We start from the raw sequence: 11,776 nt of genomic DNA, 5'->3' as shown, positions 1-11,776 counted from the left end.
CCAAGTCCCGGCTCAGAAGTCTCTTTTCCAACCCCTTGATCACATTGCCTTTCAAGATGTAAGCTCCCTCAGCATAGATTTTTGGGTTCCTGATGAGGACACTTAAACATGTTCGTTCACGTTACTGAAGTAGTCTGGGGCCTTTATTATAAGAGGGAGTCTCGCTGATTTTTCAGTCCTCTCGTTTGAGGACAATAGCTCCTTCCGAAGAGAACTTATTCAGACGAAAGCACTCTCACTACCATGAGAGCCAGATTGTGCTCTGCATGGTGGTTGGCTCTGAACACCATGCCAATGACTGACTGCCTTCATCCGCAGCACCTTTGCTGGCATTAGAAACTTTCATTACAATGGTATAGTGATTACACTAACCTCTGTGCATTTTTCTTCTTTTTGGGCAGCTTTTCGGTAGGTGGTTGGCGGATTTCTTTTTATATAGAAGGTTAATACCAGCGCCACTTGGGCCTTGCTTATTGAATAGCTGTCACATACTAGATGTAACTTGATTAAGGTTATATAATTTAAGCTTCTATAGGTTTTCTGCTTTCCAATAAGCACATCAGAGATGTCACCATGCTAGCAAGCTCTGTACCAGTACAAGGCAATACTATATGTCCCCTTACTGCCTTATCCTAAAATGTTGTACAGCATTATCCACTAGCACTAATAGGGTGATGATAGCACTGATTCAGGTATTGCCAATCACTTTAAAAATACCAATGAATTAAGCCTCACAAACACATCTCAGAGGCAGGCACATTGGGAATTATTGTCCCAGTTATACATATGAGTAAATTGAGCACAGTTGCCAACTTTCACACAGTAAATAAGCACCCCGATTTTCACAATAAGCCAATAATCAAGCTAATCCCATTTCAAAACAAGGCCAAAACAACCCAACCCTACGAACTCCAATGCTGTATATGACTAGATCCCCCGGCGTGCAGTCTGGGATTGTGGTGGGCCCACTGTGCACCCCGACTCTCTCCCCGCCTTGCCCCTGCTTGCCCCCCCCTTCCCTCTGCTTACTGGGAGCCGATCAAAAAAAAAGCAACAAGCTACAAGCCAATCAAGCAATATGCCAAAAACTAACCAGCAAGCAACTCACAAGCCAATTAAGCCAAAAACAAGCCCAATTTCTGTGTTTTTTTTCACGGGTTTGGCATGTCTGAAATTGAGCCATAAGGAATGTTGCCCAAGGCCACACAAGGAGTCAGTGAGAGAGCTGGCAGTGAAGCCCGGCATGTCTGACGTCCCATGCACTACACATTAGACCATATTTCCTCCCAAACGGCAGAGACAAATTAAAAACTAGAGACAAGTAACTGAGACTTTTCCAATATGATTTGAAAGACAATGGGTGATGCTGAGTGCTCAACCCTTGAACATCAGGGCACTTATTTAGGTGCCGATTTGGGAGCCTAACTGTCTGCATCCATTTCTTAAAATCATGGCCTGAATATTTATCAATGAATAATACACTAGTAAAACTAATTAATTAGTCCATTAATAAATAATCACTAGGTGGGCCGAGCAACTGTGGATTTCCTGATTTTCCGTGTGCTCTAAAGAGGTGCACCAGTGCACTTGCTAGTTATCACGTCCAGTCATTGCCACTTTAAATGTAGGGGGAGCCTGCTTTGGTCTGTGGCCACAGCAGCATCTCCTCGTAACTCTTCATTTCTTGGGCTGACAAAGTATGCATATATCCACTGACATTTCTGAAGCTGCTGCTGAAATCCATTAATGATGCACTGGTGCATAATAAGAATACTGAGTTTTACACCCATGGATATGTTGTGCCCATGAGATAGATAGGTAAGGATGGTAACCCACATTTGATGGATACACGCACAGAGGGGGTCTGCAGCTTGCCCAAGTTTACAGAGCATAGCAGCGCCAGAATACAGCAGACTTTCATGCCTGGTTTTGTCCTCAGATCACACCTCTCTCATGAATATGCTAACAGAAGCAGGGTCAGATTAATGCATAGGCAAAGGAGGCACGTGCCTAAGGCCCAAATTTGGGGTGGGGGGGCAACCTGAATGGTGCTATGACCCTGGGCACCAGCACTGCCACCCACTCAAATTTGGCCCAGCTGCCCATCTGTCATGATGGAGGAGCAGCCAGGGGAAATTTAAATGAACAATGGGGCAGTCAGCACATAAGTTCCCTCTAAGCTGCCTGGCCACACAGCAGCCTATTAAGTGCCTTGCAGGCGCTCAGGGCTGCAGTGGGGAGAGATGCCTCTCCCCCAGCCCCGGACCTGCCGCGGCAGGGAGAGGCACCTCTCCCCTCCAGCCCAGGTGCTGCTGTGGGGAGAGAGAGCTTAGGGGAGTCCTCTCTCCCCAGCGTAGCCCCAGGGCAGCCTGCACCCCAAACTCCTCAGCCCCAGCCCTACCCCAGAGCCTGCACCCCCAGCCACAGCCTGCACCCAAACCCTCTGCCCCAGCCCGGTGCCCCTCATCTTTGGCCCCACCCCAGAGCCTGCACGCCAGCTGGAGTCCTCACCCCCCACACACCCCAACCCTCTGCCCCAGCCCTGAGCTCCCTCCCACACTCTGAACGTCTCTGCCCCAGCCCTGCCACATGAATTTTGTTATGTGCACCGATATAGAGCTGATGTGTCACCCATCACCTCCATATTGGTGCACGTAACAAAATTCATTCCGCACGTGCATGGGAAAAATTAGAGGGAACGCTGGTCAGCACTGTTCCTCCTCACGGCTGCCATGGGGCTGGCTCCTGCACCAGAGTTTCACCTTCCAGCAGACCATGTCCCCTTTGCTCTGCACACCGGACTCGCTCAGTGACAGCCTCAAGAACTATTATTGGACAGAGAGCTGCAGTGAGTGCCCGTATGGGACAGCCAGCTGGGAGGGGAGCCCTGGGCAGGGCAGACACAAGGGCGTCAATAAGGCAGTGTCTGTGCATCAGGAGCTAGTCACTGACCTGGGTAGGAGAGGATTAACTAAGCAACAGCTGTGCAGGAGGAACCAGACATGCTTGGGTTAATAGAACACTAGTGCAGCTGTGCTGGTCAGGACAGGGTTAATATACCTGGATCCATCCTGCTTGGGAGCAGCTAGTTTAGCTGGCCAGTAGAGGGACCTAGAGGTGTATGTTTGCCTATGGCCCAGTGATGGGTTAAACCAGCCCTGAACAGGAGAGAGGGAATGAATGAATACTTTGTGCCAACTGTCCAGGTAGCTTGTTTGCAGTGACCTGAATAAAAGCTCTGTGTAGCTTGAAAATTTCTCTCTTTAACCAACAGAAGTTGGGCCACTAACTAAAAGAGATTACCTCACCCACCTTGTTTCTCAGGGAGCTTGCGTGTTTTCCCCAGAAGATGGCGAACTTGGCCTTCTACTTTGAGCCACCATCCCAGTATATCTGTAGAAAGGCACAGTCTGGGGGTGGGGCGATGAGAGGCTGGGATGAATCAGGTGCCTGCCACAGCCCAAACAGAGCCACTTACTTTGGCATAAAAAGAGGGGGGAAGGGGAGATTATTCACTGGTTCGCAAAATGCCTGTCATGTGCAAGCACATTTGTGGGCTGAGGCACTTGAGCGGATTCCTGGGGAGGCTGGCAGAACTGGAGGGAGCCGATGCCTGTCAGTAGAACACTTCGCCAGTCATTTGCCTTTTTAATGGAAAAGGATTCATGCCAAGTGTGAATCCTTCCTTCTGTGTTTAGACGCAGATCCTGGCAGGGACAGCTTTGGCATCCCAAGAGAAAGCAACAGTGTTATACACTGACAATTTGAGATCTTTTAAAATGACAGTTTCAAACAATGCAAATTCCTGATATAGCCCCTTTAAATAACAGCATGCACAGACATTTACAAAAGGTCTGTACAATAATATTCTAAGGGTTTTTCTGCTCTTCTGCAATATTACAAAGATCTCTTAAAGCAACTCAAGAGCAACATGCCTAGCGCACCTGTCCTCCCACTCCACTTCCTCTCTGGGCACATTTCCACCTGCTTGCTGCCTTTTCAGCTTCAGCTTTGCTGCTGTTATTGGTGCAGGGCCTGGGACACAGAGTGCATGAGATCCTCCCTAGAGCAGTGGAGGAAGGAAGTCGTCTTGCTAGCACAGGGGACAGGAAGCACAACTGTGCATCAGCGTAACAGTGAAACAGACATGACACAAAGTGCTACCAAACAAACAAAGTAAATAAACTGAATAGTATTAAATACATTTCCACCCTAGCCTTCTCTCTTCCAGTTACTATCTCTGAGGTATTATTTGTAATGAAAGTATCGCTTTTTCAGACAGAAATGCAATTTTTCAAGTTGACAGCAACCCTTTATGGAGATGAGATGCGAAGGTTCAGTGCCAGCGAGCAGCAGACTTATAATAGCATCCATTAGAGCTGTTAGCAAGAATTTGCCAGGGCTTCTGTTGGTAATTTAGGGGGTTATAACTCAGCAATGCAAAATAAGATGCAGGATGAAACTTTGCATATAAGATCTGGGCCTGGGAGTGAGCTTTTTCAAAAGAAATAATAAATCCCAATGTTGCTTTGAGACTTTGGGCCATGTCATAAATTATTGGTACGGACATGGAAACCTAAAGGATAAGGACGGTGGTACATCACTGCCTGCCACCTGCACTGACAGCAAATTGACATAGTCTGAAATACGCACCTCATCCTAATGAATTATCCTCACTCATTGCTCCAGAGAAGAGTGCCTTGCCAATAAACTTAGAGGTAAATTCCTTCATCTGCCCTGAACTTAACCCTATGCACGGCAGTAAGGCTTGCTAAGCAAGCAGCTAGATGTCGATCCTGCAATGTGCTCCACATGGAAGCAGGGTTCTGCCTGGAAGGAGCTGATGACAGGGTCAGGGTCCTAGGAAATTAGTGCCTTTTCCCCAGGAATATTCCTGCATCGTTTTGGATACCCTTCTCCACCTAGTAGGGAGATAGCTCTTAATTATTTTGACTCCAGCAGCAATAATGGCTGCTGTTACTTTGTGGTCTGCTAATCCAGGCATGTGGTGGTGTAGGAAGAACCATGAAAGTCTGACCTAGATATTACGAGGAGGAAAGTATGCTTTATTAAAACAGGGATATGGTAACAGATAAATAATCAGAGGGTCACACTGAAATCAAAGAAACCCAGGAATGTTAATCTCAGTAATGTATTTTAAATCAGCCCAGATCTCCTCATTTTTACTTTTGCTGAGAGGGAGGAGTGTGGAGAATGTACATCCTGTTTCTCAGGATGTTTTTCGTTTCCAGGGGACAGATGGTAAACATCACATGCCACTAACACACCCATGTAAGACAGCACCATTGTGAACATTCCAATTTACAGTTTCTACCCATTGCTTTCCTATTACCGCATTTTTCAATTTGGTGTTGTTTGCCAGATGAGAAATTCTGGCTGATATTAACAAAATAAAGCAGGCACCCACAAAACTGCACTGGTCTGGGTGTGGTGCTATAGCTCCTAATAAAGCACAGACCCTTTCAGGAGAATGGAAGCTGCACATGTTTCTGCCTTTTTTCCTTGCCACTCTCCTCAGACAAATATTAAACTGACAATGAAAAAGCTTTACTCCTTAAAATAAAAAAATCTAAGCAAAAGCTGTGGATGACCTGAGCTGCACCATTCTAATCACACTGCTCCTCTCCTGTGTTTCTGAATTCTCTCTCTCTCAGCACTGTAAGTTCTCTGGGGCAAAGACCCTGTCTTTGTATCTGTCTGTAAAATGCCAAAGCACCCTGTTGTTGCTATACTTGAAATAACTTTGTCTTCTGCCTCCTGTTTGTAACGTGAAGTAGGGATAGCTTAGTTTTTCCAGGATGAGGTTTCAGCTACCTAGCCAATTTACATCTGCAGCGCCCACTCAGTCCTTCATCCATCCTTAGATTAACATTAAGTGAATGTGCATGCATCTTTCTGATGACACCTTGTAAAGAAAGCCTGATTTTCAAAGGTGTTGAGCAACCACAGCTTTCATGGACTTTGGCTGGAACGTCAGACGCTCACCACTTCTCAAAAATCAGCCTCAAAGTCCTATCTGCTTCCCAGATCCCAAGGCACTTTTTGGAAGAGCAGCAGTATGCCCTGGCATCTTTGGCTAATATTTCTCCTTTCCCCACGGCTGTATATCATACTGTACCCTGACTGCCATCCAGAGGTTGTGAAGGTTTCCTGTCTGTTACTTGATGGGTTTAAGAATGATTCCTTTATGTCAAGAAATTTATATTAAGGTAACAATTATACCAATATCACCTTCTCTCTGTATAAGCAATCACCGGAGCTATGAAGTTTGCCATTGATTGAAAATGACCTGGACTTTCAGGTAATGAATTCAATTCATTGATAATTCTCAGCAGAGGGGGAAAGTTTTGGAAGCAATCACTTCAAGTTAAATATTCTGGGCACAGATGGTAGCTATTCTTAACATAAGACTGAACATACATGCAGCTATCTCTATTAATAGGAATTCTGGGGAGACAGCATCATCTAGTGATAAGTGACGGGACAGTGAGTCAAGATTCCTGAGTTGTATCCTCAGCTTTGCCATCCAGTCACTTAACCTCTCTGTGCTCAATTTACCTTTCTGTACAATGGGTGTACTACTGAGACTTACCTACCTCATAGGGGAGCAGGGACAATTAAGTGATTCATGTTAGTCAATCTTCTTGAGGTCTTTAGGCACAGGTGCTGAGAGGAATACAAGGTATTGTTATTTAGCTGAGAAGAGGCATTAGCACTATAGGATCCTGTTACGTATGTTAGTGCCCTCCCATTTACTTATCTGGCAGCCTGAAATTATTTTTGCCAGCTACCAAGAAAATGGCTTTTTGCAGAATTTATCAATGTTTGCTGTGCCTTAGGGCCAGATTTTTATTTTAGTTTAGTTTTATTTCAGTGGGAGTTAGGCACTTAAATACCTTTAAAAATCTGGCCCTTAGAGCACAGCACAGCACTAGACAGCTTTCAAAACATAACAAGTCTTGTCCCAGACTAAAATCTGAAGCTTTATTATAATCCTCTTCAAAGGAAATGTGTGTTCTTTTGGTATGTATAGCTTAGAGCATGTTGTCCCTCTCTCTGGCCCACTTTAAAAGTTTGCCTTTATGTCTCACTGTTACAAAAACTGAGCCCTTTACAAGAAGATGTGTTTGTTGTGAACACAGGCCACGATGAAAGAGCAGCTTATGTCTTTAAAATCTCTTAAGAGCCCCCTGCTGTCCTGTCTCAGTCTGAAATATGCCAGGTGAAACCCTGCTTGCTTTTATCAGAGGAAGGTCCCACCCAGGACTTGGCTCCCCACTGAGATGGCCCAGGACCCTTAAAACTGGCCTCTCAGTTTGTAGATCTGGCCAGTAGGGAGCTGAATTCAAGGGGTCTAGGGGAGATTTCAGGTACATCAATGTCCCCTATTCTTATGCATCTCTCTATCCAAGCCAACTGTGCATGTCTGTACAAGTCTGTGCATAGCTAGAAGGAATTTTTGGCACCTCTGAATGAATCGACCCTAGAGATGGATGTGAACCCTACTGATGTGAAGTCCTGTTTTCACAGCTGGGTCCCTGTTCACTGAGTTGTTTTATTTTCTGCGAGGCTGTCAAGCCTCTACATGTTTACTGTAGGACTGTATGCAATATGGGCAGAGTGGCCTCTTTATACCTTTAAAGGGGATATTGTTCAATTAAGGGTCTTCTTCTGTGCTATTTGGGCATGGGGCTTCAGCGGAGTTTGCAGTCATAAGCATTGTCTGTGCCCATGTATGGAGTGATGCTTAGCTCAGACCTGTATGAACATGAAAAGGGGACGAAGCAGAAATGTGGGGGTGGGGAAGACCTAATAAGAAATCCCTGGTGCAGCCCAGCTAATAGGCAGAGAAGTCACCATAGCCGTTTTGTACCTTAGCACCTGTCTTCACTCCTACATGTACCCTGTTATAACACAGCAGTATAGCTTTGTTCCTGTTGTAATGTGTAAATGATATTGCCCTCAGGTGGGGCTGGCCCATGGAGAGGATAAGGGATCTACTACTGTCACCTAAGGGAGACCTAATTTAGCTCAGCTCAGGCTGATTTTTCACGGGATCTTTTGTGACCATAAAATGGCACCTCTGATAGCACTAATAATAATAAATCATCATAACGCTTAGCTCTTATATAGCATGTTCCAGCAGGAGATCTCCAAGTGCTCTACAAAGCATATGGTTCTTTTTACAGCTCTCAACATTACAGGCAGTGGGTGAATAAGCGTGTCTGCTTTAAAAAACCCAAAACATCTTCCACAGCTTGATTGTTTGGTTTGGGTTTTTTTGGTCGCAGAAGCTCTGTTTCATGCCTTGTTAGCACATTTGCTACCAGTTTGAAGAAAGCTTTGAAGGGCAAGTCTGCCACCAGAGCCCAGTGCTGGAGCTCTTTGATGTTAATCCCAGCTTTGTGTGTCTACATGACATTACTGCAGACAGTGTGGTATTCCAGTCACCTGGCAGGAGCTGTTATTAAGGGAGTGACAGCATCAATAATGCTCTGATTACCGCAGCTTTTCTTCCTATTCATCACTAGGAGCATTAAAATAAGAGCAAGGGACAGGAGCTCTTGTTATGCTCTTCGCTATAAAGGAATGAGATTTAAAATATCAGCCAGCAGGTCTCAGTGACAGCAGATGGCAGACTTTGGGGCTGGGGGCTGCATAGACTAGAGTTTGTGGTCCTGTTTTAGCAAGAGTTAATTGATTGCAAAGTAACCTGCATTAACTAACCCTGCTGTAAACGCTAGTCTAGACACTCCACCAATGTTTATTCCAGGGCACAAATGTCTGTAGTTTATCAGAGGGACCAGTTTGAATTAAAACAGGACCACAAATTTTAGTCCAGTCAAATCCTGGGAGGGTAGACTTCCTCCACTGAGTTCTGCAACGGCTGGTGACTCCGCTCTTATTGCCTAGCATGGATTAGAGAGCGGTTAGGTGAAGATCAGTCCAAGGATGGGGTTTCAAGGATAGACAGTGCTTTAAATTGCCAATAGTCAGTCAATATTTGAAATTTAGCAAGAACACAGGAAGTGAACAGTAAGACCTCCAAATAAGAAAATGAACTGCCACGTAAGGGCTTTGCACTCTAGCTAATAGCTGGCAACTAAACTGTGCTGATCCTGATGGAATCAGGAGCAATGAGCTTTAATCCTGTTACATTATCAACACTGTAAATTTCCTGGCCTAAACATTTCCAGTAGATCAAATGTCCTGGAAAACTGATTGTTCCTTTAATTCCCAACGCTTCCTACTTAAAAGCATACTCTTAACCATTACAAAACCAATGGCCATAGCATCTGTCATCCACTTCTGGGACGTCTCTTCTACTTGATATGCTACATCATAAGCAATCAAACTGGCTGCAAGAGTGCTTCTAGATAGTGTTACTCTGTTGAGCTGCATGGATTCCCTATGACTGCTTATCCTGGTACTCAGGTAGACAAATAACTGAAGAAGAAGAAAAAGATGGGGAAATACTTCATAATTTTTCAGAAGAATGTAAGATCAATGAACTGGCCTCCTGTGGTGAGTAAGGAGCAGAGAGCTAACCTTGCTCTCCGAGTTCAATTCGTTTCACCAGAGAAATCTTGATATGCCTCAGTCTGATCCCAAAATGTGGCTTTATTTTTGAATGAAGCTTAAAAGGGTGGTTTCATTTTTTATTTCTCACTTTTCAGTCCCAACTATCTGTTCCAACTATCTGCCTGCTATTACTTATTATTTGTACTGCAGTAGCACCTAGCAGCCCCAGTCCTGGACCAGTGTTAGGTATTTCTAGGGCACTATAGTATCTGAGCACCAAGATGACAAAGGACTAGAGAAGAAAATATGGTGACAGATTATTAATTTTATATAATAAAATAAAATAATAATAATAATAATAATAAAAACCAAAACCACTTGAAATTCTGTCTGGAGTAATGAGCAGTGACCCTCAAATGTTCCAGAGAAGAATCCTGGTTCTTGAAATTTCACAAGAACTGGATCCTCGTAAGACATGTAGTACTGCCAGGTTTTGGCCAGGTTGGAAATCCTGTGACAATAAGTGCTGCATAAAGACCCAGCCTGTGCCCCCTCTGGACTTCCCACTCCACTCATCTGTGCTATGTTAGCATGAGCTCTGTTTAAGCACATTTTTCTGAAAGGGGTTCACTAGGCCCACACAAGCCCCCAGATCTGAGTGCACATCACACTCTGCAGGTGAGCCAAACCCAAATCCAGAACTGATTTTTGCAGTCGGCCTCTATTCCTGTAACTGGCTGAACAAAAACCTGGATCCAAACTTTGAAATGTTCAAAACCTAGATCTGGAGTCTAATTTTGCAGCGTGATCCCTCAAACCTCTCTAGTTCCAACACAGTCTCTCTGGCCAGCAAAAAACAGGTTCTTAGATTCACTGATTCATCCACTCCACTCTCATGCCAACATTCCCTCTTGCAGGCTCCCCTCCTTTGAAGAGTTGGAATTTTCTGCTCAGTCACAGACTTTCCTTTAGCCTCTTGGGCAAGCAGCAGCCTAGAACTGTAACTGGTTCAGCTCTGAGCAGGGTTCATAACCCCAGAGAGCAGCTCTCTACGGCTCTAGTCTTTGGCCGCCATGTCCGCAATGCTATTAGAAGTAGCCAAGGAAAATAGAATGTGACGGCTCCAGCATTTAGTGCAACTGGCAGCGATTCCTGGGGAACACCAAAAAGAAAAAAAAAACATTATTCAAAATAACAAGGCTTCTGATTTCAACACTGAGGGATCTTTTCCTTAATACTCATGAGCAGCATGAGACCTAAAATCAGTTCTGACAAAATCTCATTGGCTTGACCGCCTTCCTTATCTGTTTCCTAAGCGTGCCGTTCCCGTTGCTTAGGAAACATAGCGGGGAGGTTGGGGGAGAGAGAAGTTCTAATATATGGAGAGAAAAGAGCAGTAGTGTTTCATATAACTTCTGCTGACAGTGACAGCATCAAACCTGAAGGGGATTTGGGGCCTCTATGTAATTTATCCACATAATGATTAGCAGTTCATATAGATATAGATATATATAAAACTAATATATTTGGAGATTTTTTTTCATTACTTCTTTAAAGTCAGTCTGAGTGCTGTATCCACAGCCCCGTAGTCTGCAGTCCTGTCTGAGCAGAACATATGCAGCACATGCAGCGGCAATGCAAGTGTAAGAAACCCAGACTATCCAGACACCAGGAGCATCGGGAGGTTTTGGTGCACAATCCCCTGCACTAAAGGAGCAACTTCTAAGAGGGTATTGGATGTAAATGCTTATAGAACAAAGAGCAAGAAGTCATGCTGAGGATCCTGGGTTGAATCTTTGCTGATGACATGTGGGGTCTATATATGGTCAGGAATTCAATACAAAACAGCAGCCCATATGAGACCTCAAAGGCCCAGAATGAGCATATAAGATACCAGGTGAATGTGTGTTTTCATGTCACCCTCTAGTGGCTGACACAGATTGAGGATAAGAGCCTGCTACTCTTTCGTTCAGCTGGCAACCAGGGGCTTGTGGTTTTGGAGCTGAAGGCCCTGAGCTTGATCCACTGCCAATGAAAGCAGTGTCTTTAAGGAAGCAGGCACGTTGTGTCACACAAGCTTCCCACACACCACCGTCACCCTACAACGTGCCTCAACCCTGAGCTGGCAGGACCATCACTTCTTTTGGGTCAGAAGGCAGTTCAGCAGACTTGGCTCATTCAATGCTTGACCTCTTCCCTGAAGCTTGTTTTGTTCTGTTTGTTTTTTATAGAT

At 44.8% G+C, this 11,776-nt stretch overlaps 1 protein-coding gene across 1 annotated transcript in view; it reads right to left on the bottom strand.

The window, feature by feature from the left end:
• PRR5L (proline rich 5 like) overlaps window positions 1-11,776 on the bottom strand; it is a 149,439-nt gene that overhangs the window by 115,700 nt on the left and 21,963 nt on the right. The gene's annotated exons all lie outside the window — the stretch shown is intronic.

This window comes from Eretmochelys imbricata, chromosome 6 (assembly GCF_965152235.1).
Source record: "Eretmochelys imbricata isolate rEreImb1 chromosome 6, rEreImb1.hap1, whole genome shotgun sequence".
NCBI lineage: Eukaryota > Metazoa > Chordata > Testudines > Cheloniidae > Eretmochelys > Eretmochelys imbricata.
Note: the sequence above shows the minus strand (reverse complement) of the source record. Positions and strands in the feature narration are given on the sequence as shown.